This window comes from Carex rostrata, chromosome 18 (genome assembly GCF_964058835.1).
Source record: "Carex rostrata chromosome 18, lpCarRost1.2, whole genome shotgun sequence".
Classification (NCBI taxonomy): domain Eukaryota; kingdom Viridiplantae; phylum Streptophyta; class Magnoliopsida; order Poales; family Cyperaceae; genus Carex; species Carex rostrata.
The window spans coordinates 825,231-834,358 of NC_135935.1; positions in this window are offsets into that span (position 1 = coordinate 825,231).

A 9,128-nucleotide genomic window follows, 5' to 3' on the forward strand; every position below is an offset into this window, starting at 1 on the left:
AGATCTGTCGTTTTAAAATTATTTTTGATAAATTTTGAAATTAATTTTTAGTGAGCTTAAAAACAACAAGTTCTACGATTAAATTATAAGATCAACTATGGTACTTTTTTTTTTTTGCTTTCCAACTATGGTACTTTGGTATTGGTACACCCATTTTTACATATAATTGTTTTGGAGAAGCCCCACAGAAGGTACATTTGTACAGCCATGCACCTGGCCTATGCACCACTCTAGAATAGTAGGGAAGGGACCACCTGGACAGGGGAGGAACCGAGGAAGGGGATACATCTAAATTGTCCTTTCTGGGTATATAAAATTCTGAACATGTCCTGATCGTTTTGAAATCATATTTTTATATTAGTTGCATCGTAAAGATTAGATTTCACAAAACCTTGTTTAGTGAGATCATCAAGTATATTAACTACTATGTTTACGTGGGTTAAATAACTTATCATTTCTAGTTAGGATTGCACAATCAGCTTATTACCCCGTGCTCGCCTGACCGGGCACAACTATCACTTTCGTTTATTATTAATTTAATTAGTTTGGGCAAAAATTACTACAATGCCCCTCTCTTTTATTATTTTAATTTATCGGCACAGCTTTTTATGAGAGTGAAAAAATGATTATGGTAATTGTTTCTGCATCTCTATTTTTTTATTTATCTCCGCACTTAATTTTCATAAAGACCTGTTCGACAGAATCAAGGGAATGGAAATAGGAATAGGAATGCAAAATTTTTGAACTGATTTTTACTATTCACGTAGGAAAAAAAATTCAGTCTGAGTGAATTTTTTTTTCTCACGTGAACAGTAACTTTCGAACATGCCCTAACTGTCTTGGAGACCGCAAAAATTCTAGCATTAATTTTTTTCTTCTAAAGTATTAAATATCCATGCACATAAGTATTTATACCTGATAACGTATTTATACATATAAGGTGAATAATTATTTCATAAATAATATAGGGCGATCATACACGTTTTTAGAGATGAGTTTTTTTTCTTCATTCAATCTCGTCCACATTTTTGATGATCTATGAGGAGTTTTACGAATCTAAAACTATGAACGTCTTCTACGTAATTTTCTCTTTCAAATGAGATCCATGATGACATACTTTCGGGCTCATCGTCATACAAGTATTTATATCTCGTCGTGCAAATATTTATACATATACTTGAAAGTATTTTTTTTACATATGACACTAACTGACATATAAAAGTATTAATATCAAGTATTACAAGTATTTATACTTATACACTATAATATTTATACATATGTAAAAAATACTTGAATAATCACCTCATATACGTTTATCGTGATAATTTTTTTTGTATGGATAAATAATTAGTGGGGATCATAGTACAACCTCTAATTTTAGAAGTGGACCCTTTAATTTTAGAAGGGTTTAAATAATTAGTAGGAACCATAGTACAACTTCTAAATAATTATCACATTCCTTATTTAATGTGAACACTCTAATTTTTGAAGCGTTTAAATACTTAGTGGGGACCATAATACAACCTTCCTAAATTGTAAGTGTGGAGATAAATAGTGAATAAGAGTGTGGGGGATGAATATAATTATTATTTCTTTTTACAATTATTTTTTTAGAAGATGCAATGCTAACGTCAAAGTACTTAAAACAGTGGATTTTCAAAATTTTGACAAGAAAAGTATAAAAGGAATATCATTTGCGACTGAAATCAAACCAAAATCAATCTCCAAATCAATAAACAAAATATCTTTTGTTTTTTTGTCATTAAACAAGAAAAAAAATGTTCTTGAGATGTAGAATTGAAGATCATTCACCTCGTTGATGCTAATGGTGGTTGATGTATTGCATCGTCTTGCTCCAAGTTGAGACTTCAAAATAGAAGCCATCCACGGTATCTACCAAGAAATTAATTAGAAATCAAAGTTTCCTCTTGCTAGAGAGTAGTAATTTGGTCGCTCCATCTCTATCTTCTAAGAGAACTAGATATTGAGTTTAGGTTTTTTTGAATTCTCAACACATGAGAGATCAAATGAAAGAGAGACAAAGTTTTTGGCTCTCTAATGAAGAAGATTAATGAATTGATAATCCTAGATAGTAGGGACCCCTTAAAATAACCTTCATGTTGTTGTTGTGTATTTTAGGTATCGAATAATGGGTCAATTTAATACACTTTTTCACTTTTAAATTTATAAAATCTTAATACACAATAATAGGTCAGTTGCAAGCATACAACCTATCATTGTAGTAGTTTAAGTATCGATCCAAAGACAACGAGAAATATTACTTTTTTCTAAATTAATTAATTCTAAAACAGTGCAATAAAAGTAAATGGGGGGTTTGTTTGAAAATTGGTTTTGTGGGTTCAATACCCGATTGAGAGTCTAAAGTAAACAAAGCAATTTAAACAAACAAATAAAAGGAGTTTTGTGATTTAATGAGATGGAAGTCTAGGGGCTTTCGGCATACAATCACTTGGCCAAATCAACACTTAGTTGGTTTCTAAATTCATGTTTGCAATTATGGGGTTTCTAAGCCTTAAATATCAAAAAGGGTCACTTTCGTGAATTAATTGTTAGTTTGTAATAATCTAGAAGTCAATAATACGATAAGTTAATCATAAAGCTTTGTTCATGAATTGAATGTTTATTTATATATCATTTTGTTGCCTTGAGTATTATTGCATTTGTGGATCATTTCGAGTTCATGACTGAAATTGTGAAACTCCGTAATATAGATAATATATACTCTTAAAAGGTCACTGACCAAGGTAATTAGCAGGAACACTAATTACCGCTATAAGGTTAGTATGTGGATTAAAAGATGGTTAAGTTTTACAAACCACCTGACACGAGATGTCATTTTAATCACATAGATACATGTTCTAGGAACATGGTATTTGACAGACCCCGAATGAAACATTAAATAGAATTGTGTTCGTGTCATTTATGTTTTCATTCAGTGTCAAAGTTCTACAGTATGAGGTATTTATCGTTCCCACTAAGAAATATATATGAGTAAGTGTTATCTAACGCTGTCTGTAAAAAGCAGCCATAACGGTAGCATTTCCATATATATAACTTAGCTGAGGAAGTGATAGTCTGCCAAGAATACTACTTGTCCCTCGTATCTCTATACGAGCTATAGCATCACTGGGCCCCTTGATAGAGTTAGATTATCTGCATGCGGTATAATTACAAGAGTAATTATATTTGATAATCTACTCAAGATCAAGAAAAGATACAGTTAACAAGGATGACACATATCTACCTTAAAACTGATCTGATAGCTATGAGACAGAAGAACTGACACAAGTAAATTGTTTACTGGATCGTGATATTGTACAGTACAGCATCATCTGTGTAATTGGATGGTCATGATGTGTTGCCAGATGCCACCCATGACTAACAGAAGTTAAAACAGTTTTAACTCTGTTTACCAACATAACACAGATCCTATTGGGTCACACCATATAGGAGCTACTCGGAGAATCTTACTGATTAATTATAAATTGATTATAATTAATATTAAGATGGTTATAATTAATTATACGTGATATAATTAAATTATAAATGTCATATAAAATTGACAAGCAGAAACAACGGTTAATTTATAAACGTACACGTTACGTTGTATAAAAGTTACCGAACAACAACCGAAACCGAACCGTGAGAAATATAATTGTTTAGAACAATTATATATATTTGATTTGGATTTTATTATTAATTAAAACCTTGATTAAAATTAAAATTAAAATCCAAAATAAAATATATATATATATATATATATATATATATATAAATGAAATCATTTGATGTCGGCTTTGTATTTGATTGATGAAATAAAATAAACAAATCAATTAAATAGATGTCGGCCAAAGAAAAAATCAAATGAAATCATGTCGGCCCAATCAAAACAAATCAAAATATATATATGTGTATATATATATATATATATTAAAGGTGTATGTCGGCCAAGAGTTAAGAAATGAAAATTGATTTTGTTTGTTTTGCCGACCTTTCTAAACCGCCACAAAATGGCATGATTTGTAAATATGCCAAACTTTGGGGGCATTTCGGTAATCGGGCGAACCTCCTCATTTTGCTATAAATAGAGGGGTGAGGTGAAAGAGAGAATTACTAATTCACATGTATCGTATCTGATCTGTCTGATCGATTCGAGTTTCTATTTTCTCTCTTTCTCGGTTACGGTTTCGGTGAATAGTGTTTTTGCAGAATTCCGCGGTTTACGGTATTTCTGGCAGAAGAAATAAATCGCTCTCCGGTTAGTCCTGGTGGATAACCAATAGAGGTATCACACGTGTGATACTGCGAGTCGATTTCATCCCTGGTGAGGCTCTACTCGCTCGGTCTGCATTCCAACTGAGATTTGGAATCAAGGTATAAATTGTTATATTAATCTATTTAATTTGTAAATAGATTTAATGCTTTAGAAAATCAATTATGGAGTAGATCTGTAAATGAATTAAATGAGGTTTTGATGCCGAAGGAATACTGAAGGTGGACCGCCTTGGAAGGTTTCCTGACATACCTCGTTTAATTTTTAGCTTAACTTAACCGTAAAATTTTTGTTTTACATACTTCCGCTGTTAAGCTAAACTAATGGGTTTGAACCGTTCCACAAAACCCAACAGTGGTATCAGAGCTCAAGGCTCTCCCGCTGATTGATTTTCTAAAGTTATAACTTATGCAAATAAGGTGCATCTACCGCGTATCGGTTTAAATTCTTACATTTGCAGTACAAGTCCAAAACCGATTAGAAATGAGATTTTCTTGGTTCGGTTTTTCCGACTAAGAAAGTTAAATTAGATTTACGCTTTCTTTATGCTTTCTTTATATTTTCGTTTTCAAAAAACTTTTGATCGCGTTAAAGTTCATCGAAGAATGTGATGAAGCAATAAAGTACCTTAGTAAGAGCTGTCATTTCCACACCGTAAAAGAGATGGTTCTGTCTAGGAAAGATTGAGTCTAAGCGGTCCTTGTGACCCCGATCTTTCCTGGGAGCCCCTTTTACACGTCCTAATGGCTGGCCGAAAAGGAACTTTGTCACGTTACCAAATTGCTTTAACGCTTTTGAAATGGCAAAATTTAGTGTAAATCTTTCGCCTTTTTGAAAACCTTCGGAAAATAAAGTTCATCGAAGAATGTGATGAAGCAATAAAGTACCTTAGTAAGAACTGTCATTTCCACACCGTAAAAGAGATGGTTCTGTCTAGGAAAGATTGAGTCTAAGCGGTCCTCGTGACCCCAATCTTTCCTGGGAGCCCCTTTTACATGTCCTAATGGCTGGCCGAAAAGGAACTTTGTCACGTTACCAAATTTCTTTATGGAACGAAAAGAATATCTGTTTTAAAAACATGTAAACTGTTTATATGCTTTAAACGGTATAGAATAAAGAACTGAGCATAGCTGCAAAATAAAGAATTAGGAACTGATAAATATATATACCTGACTTGGTCCCGTATATAAGTAAATTAGATTTACTGCTTTGATATGAACTGAATAAATTAGATTTATCGCTTTCATGGAACCGTGAAAGAACGTGATGTCAAAGAAAGATCTGTGAAGGAACTCACCGTTGTCTTTCTGGCAAACGACTTTCACGTGTCCGCTAGAATGTCTAAAGTCAGTTGTAAGAACTGACTGCTTAACAAAAGCTAAGTATATGAAAGAGATACTGCTAAAAGAAAAGAAAGTAATGGAGATCATATTCGGTATTCTTTCTAGACTTCCTTTCCACGACTGCTTAATGAAGCATATGAAAGAGGTCTCTTTAAATACGAATAAAATCACATTAGTCGTTCTTTCTGGCACGCTAAGAATAGAAAGTAATGGGGATCATATTCGGTATCCTTTCTAGACTTCCTTTCCACGACTGCTTAATGAAGCATATGAAAGAGGTCTCTTTAGATACGAATAAAATCACATTAGTCGTTCTTTCTGGCACGTTAAGGATAGAAAATAATGCGATCACATTTCGTACTCTAGACTTCCTTTCCACGACTGCTTAATGAAGCATATGAAAGAGGTCGCTTAAAGATACGAATAGAATCACATTAATCATTCTTCCTGACATATCTCTTTTAGAGATTGCTGGCACTGTTAAGCATAAACACCAACCCATTAAATACTAAGTAGTATGCCCTTCCCACTCTATCCTCCTCAAACCATTGTTCATTGGTTGATGATTAAACTACTCAGTAGACATCGCCTTTTACCTTTGGTGGTCGAGGGTTATGTTCGACATATCAAACCAAATAGAGTGAGGTTACTTACCAATAATTTCCAAAACAGTTTTGGGCTTGGGGCAAAGTCTTCGTTAAATACACGTGATGTTTTAACGAAACCAAGAATCACAAAGAGGTGTGATTAGCAAGTTTGCTTACCTAAGATAACTAATAGCCATGATATGCATACACTGCCTTGGTTATTGGTGAAAATAGGGATCTTGGTCCTACTGCAAAACGGGAATAAAACAAATTTGCAGTGGGAGTTTTATCATTAGAATAAAACATTACATGAACAAAACTAAAATCTTTACATTTTAAACATTGTAGTAATATGGCTAAAGAAACATCCTTCTCTCTACGCTCCCTGCTCGAGAAACAAACACTGAAAGAGGACGGATCCAATTTTACTGATTGGTTCCGTGCTCTCACCATTGTACTAAGACGTGAAAAGAAAGAATATGTCTTGAACTCACCTGTCCCTGCTGAGCCAGGAACAAATGGCAAACCAGAGGATGTCACTAAGTACAACAAGCACAAAGAGGATGAGCTTGATGTACAAGGTCTCGTAGTAAGTATTATGGGTCCTGAATTGCAACGCCGATTCATGGATACCAAAACTTATATCATATGCGATCAGCTCAAGAACATGTTTCAAGAGCAAGCGCGTATCGAGAGATTTAAAGTGACAAAATCTCTACTTGGTCACAGGTTGACCGAGGGAGGCTCTATGGGAACTCACATGCTCCGTATGACGAGCGATGTTGAGCAGCTCGAGAAGCTGAATGCTCCGATAAGCAAGGAATTTGCTACGGACATTATCCTGCACTCACTTCCTCCAAGCTTTTCGGGATTCATCATGAATTTCCATATGCTTGGCATGGATAAAAGTTTGCAAGAGCTCCAAGGGATGCTTCGGATCGCTGATGGGGACATGAAGAAAAAGTCTTCTGTTCTCATGATCCAAGCTGGTGGGAAAAAGATAAAGAAAGCCCCAAAGAAGGTGGCTCCCAAGTATCAAGGCAAAGGGAAAAAGATTCTTAAACCGAATCCTCCCAAGATAAAGGTTGCTGCTTCCTCTGAATGCTATTACTGCAATAGCAAGGGTCATTGGAAGAGGAACTGCCTGAAGTACCTAGCGGATCTGAAGTCTGGAAAGGTTTCCAAGGCTTCAACCTCAGGTATTTTTGTTATTGAAGTTAACGTTGCTACCTCTATAAATGATTGGGTATTGGATACTGGATCATGTGCTCATATTTGTTCAAATATGCAGGTACTAAAGAATAGAAGGAAGCTACGTAACAAGGAGATACAACTCCAAGTTGGAAACGGAGCACGAGTTGCAGCCGTAACAGCTGGTAGTATAGAGTTGTATTTGCCCAGCGGGCTTGTAATGGAATTAGAAAATGTATATTTTGTTCCTAGCATTTCCAGAAACATCATTTCAATCTCATGTTTAGAGATGAATGGTTTCTCTTTTGTGATAAAGGACAATAGATGTTCTATATACAAAGATGAATTATATTATGGATCTTCTTATATGATGAATGGTCTTTATATACTGGAAATGAATAAACCCGTGTTTAACATAAATAACAAACGACTCAAAGCATCACATGAAAGCACGACTTACATGTGGCATTGTCGCCTTGGTCATATAAATGAGAAACGCATCAAGAAGTTACATAAAAATGGACTTCTTGGTAAATTTGATCTGGAATCAATTAACACATGCGAATCTTGTATACGAGGTAAAATGACCAAAGCGCCTTTCTCCAAAAAGGGCGAAAGGGCAAGTGACTTGTTAAGTCTTATACACACGGATGTATGTGGACCTATGAGTACTTGCACAAGAAATGGTTTTTCTTACTTTATCACGTTTACTGATGATTACAGTAGATACGGTTATGTCTACTTGATGAGACATAAGTCTGAATCCTTTGACAAGTTCAAAGAATTCAAGACTGAAGTAGAAAATCAATTGAACAAAAGTATTAAGGCTCTGCGTTCTGACCGTGGAGGCGAATACTTGAGTTTTGAGTTTAAAGAATACTTAAAGGAATGTGGGATAGTCTCACAGCTCACACCTCCAGGGACACCACAATGGAATGGTGTTTCTGAGAGACGGAATCGAACTCTACTGGATATGGTTCGATCCATGATGAGTGAAGCCACTCTGCCGAAATCCTTCTGGGGGCACGCACTAGAAACTGCTGCACGAACAATAAACATGGTTCCATCCAAGTCAGTAGAAAAGACTCCATACGAGTTATGGTTTGGGAAAATCCCAACTATGTCTTATCTTAAAATTTGGGGTTGCGAAGTATTTGTCAAACGTCCGACGTCTGGCAAACTTGATCCCAAAGCTGACAAATGCTTCTTCGTAGGATATCCTAAGGAAACAAAAGGATATTACTTCTATTACCAATCCGAGAACAAAATAGTTGTTGCTCGTCATGGTATATTTTTGGAGAACGAGTTTCTCGCAAAAGGAAGTAGTGGGAGTAATGTAATACTTGAAGAAATTCAAGATACATCACATAATACAATATCTGAACCAGATCAGATTAACCCACCTCTTGATACTTCGGCTGATGAGCATCTGGAAGTTCCAAATCCACAAGTAGCTGTGGATGAGGTTCTAGTCCCGAGCTCAAGTACTTCAACGCAAGTTGAAGTAGAACTGGATCCGCAGACAGTTGTGGATCAAGTTCAACAGCCCGAAGAACGAGTACTACGTAGGTCAACAAGAGTAGTCCATGCACCTGAAAGGTACTTGGGACTGCACGAGATCTCAGCCTATGACACTGAAGATCCTTTGACCTATGCGGAAGCAATGGATAGGCCCGACTCTGATAAATGGCTGGAGGCCATGAGATCCGAAAT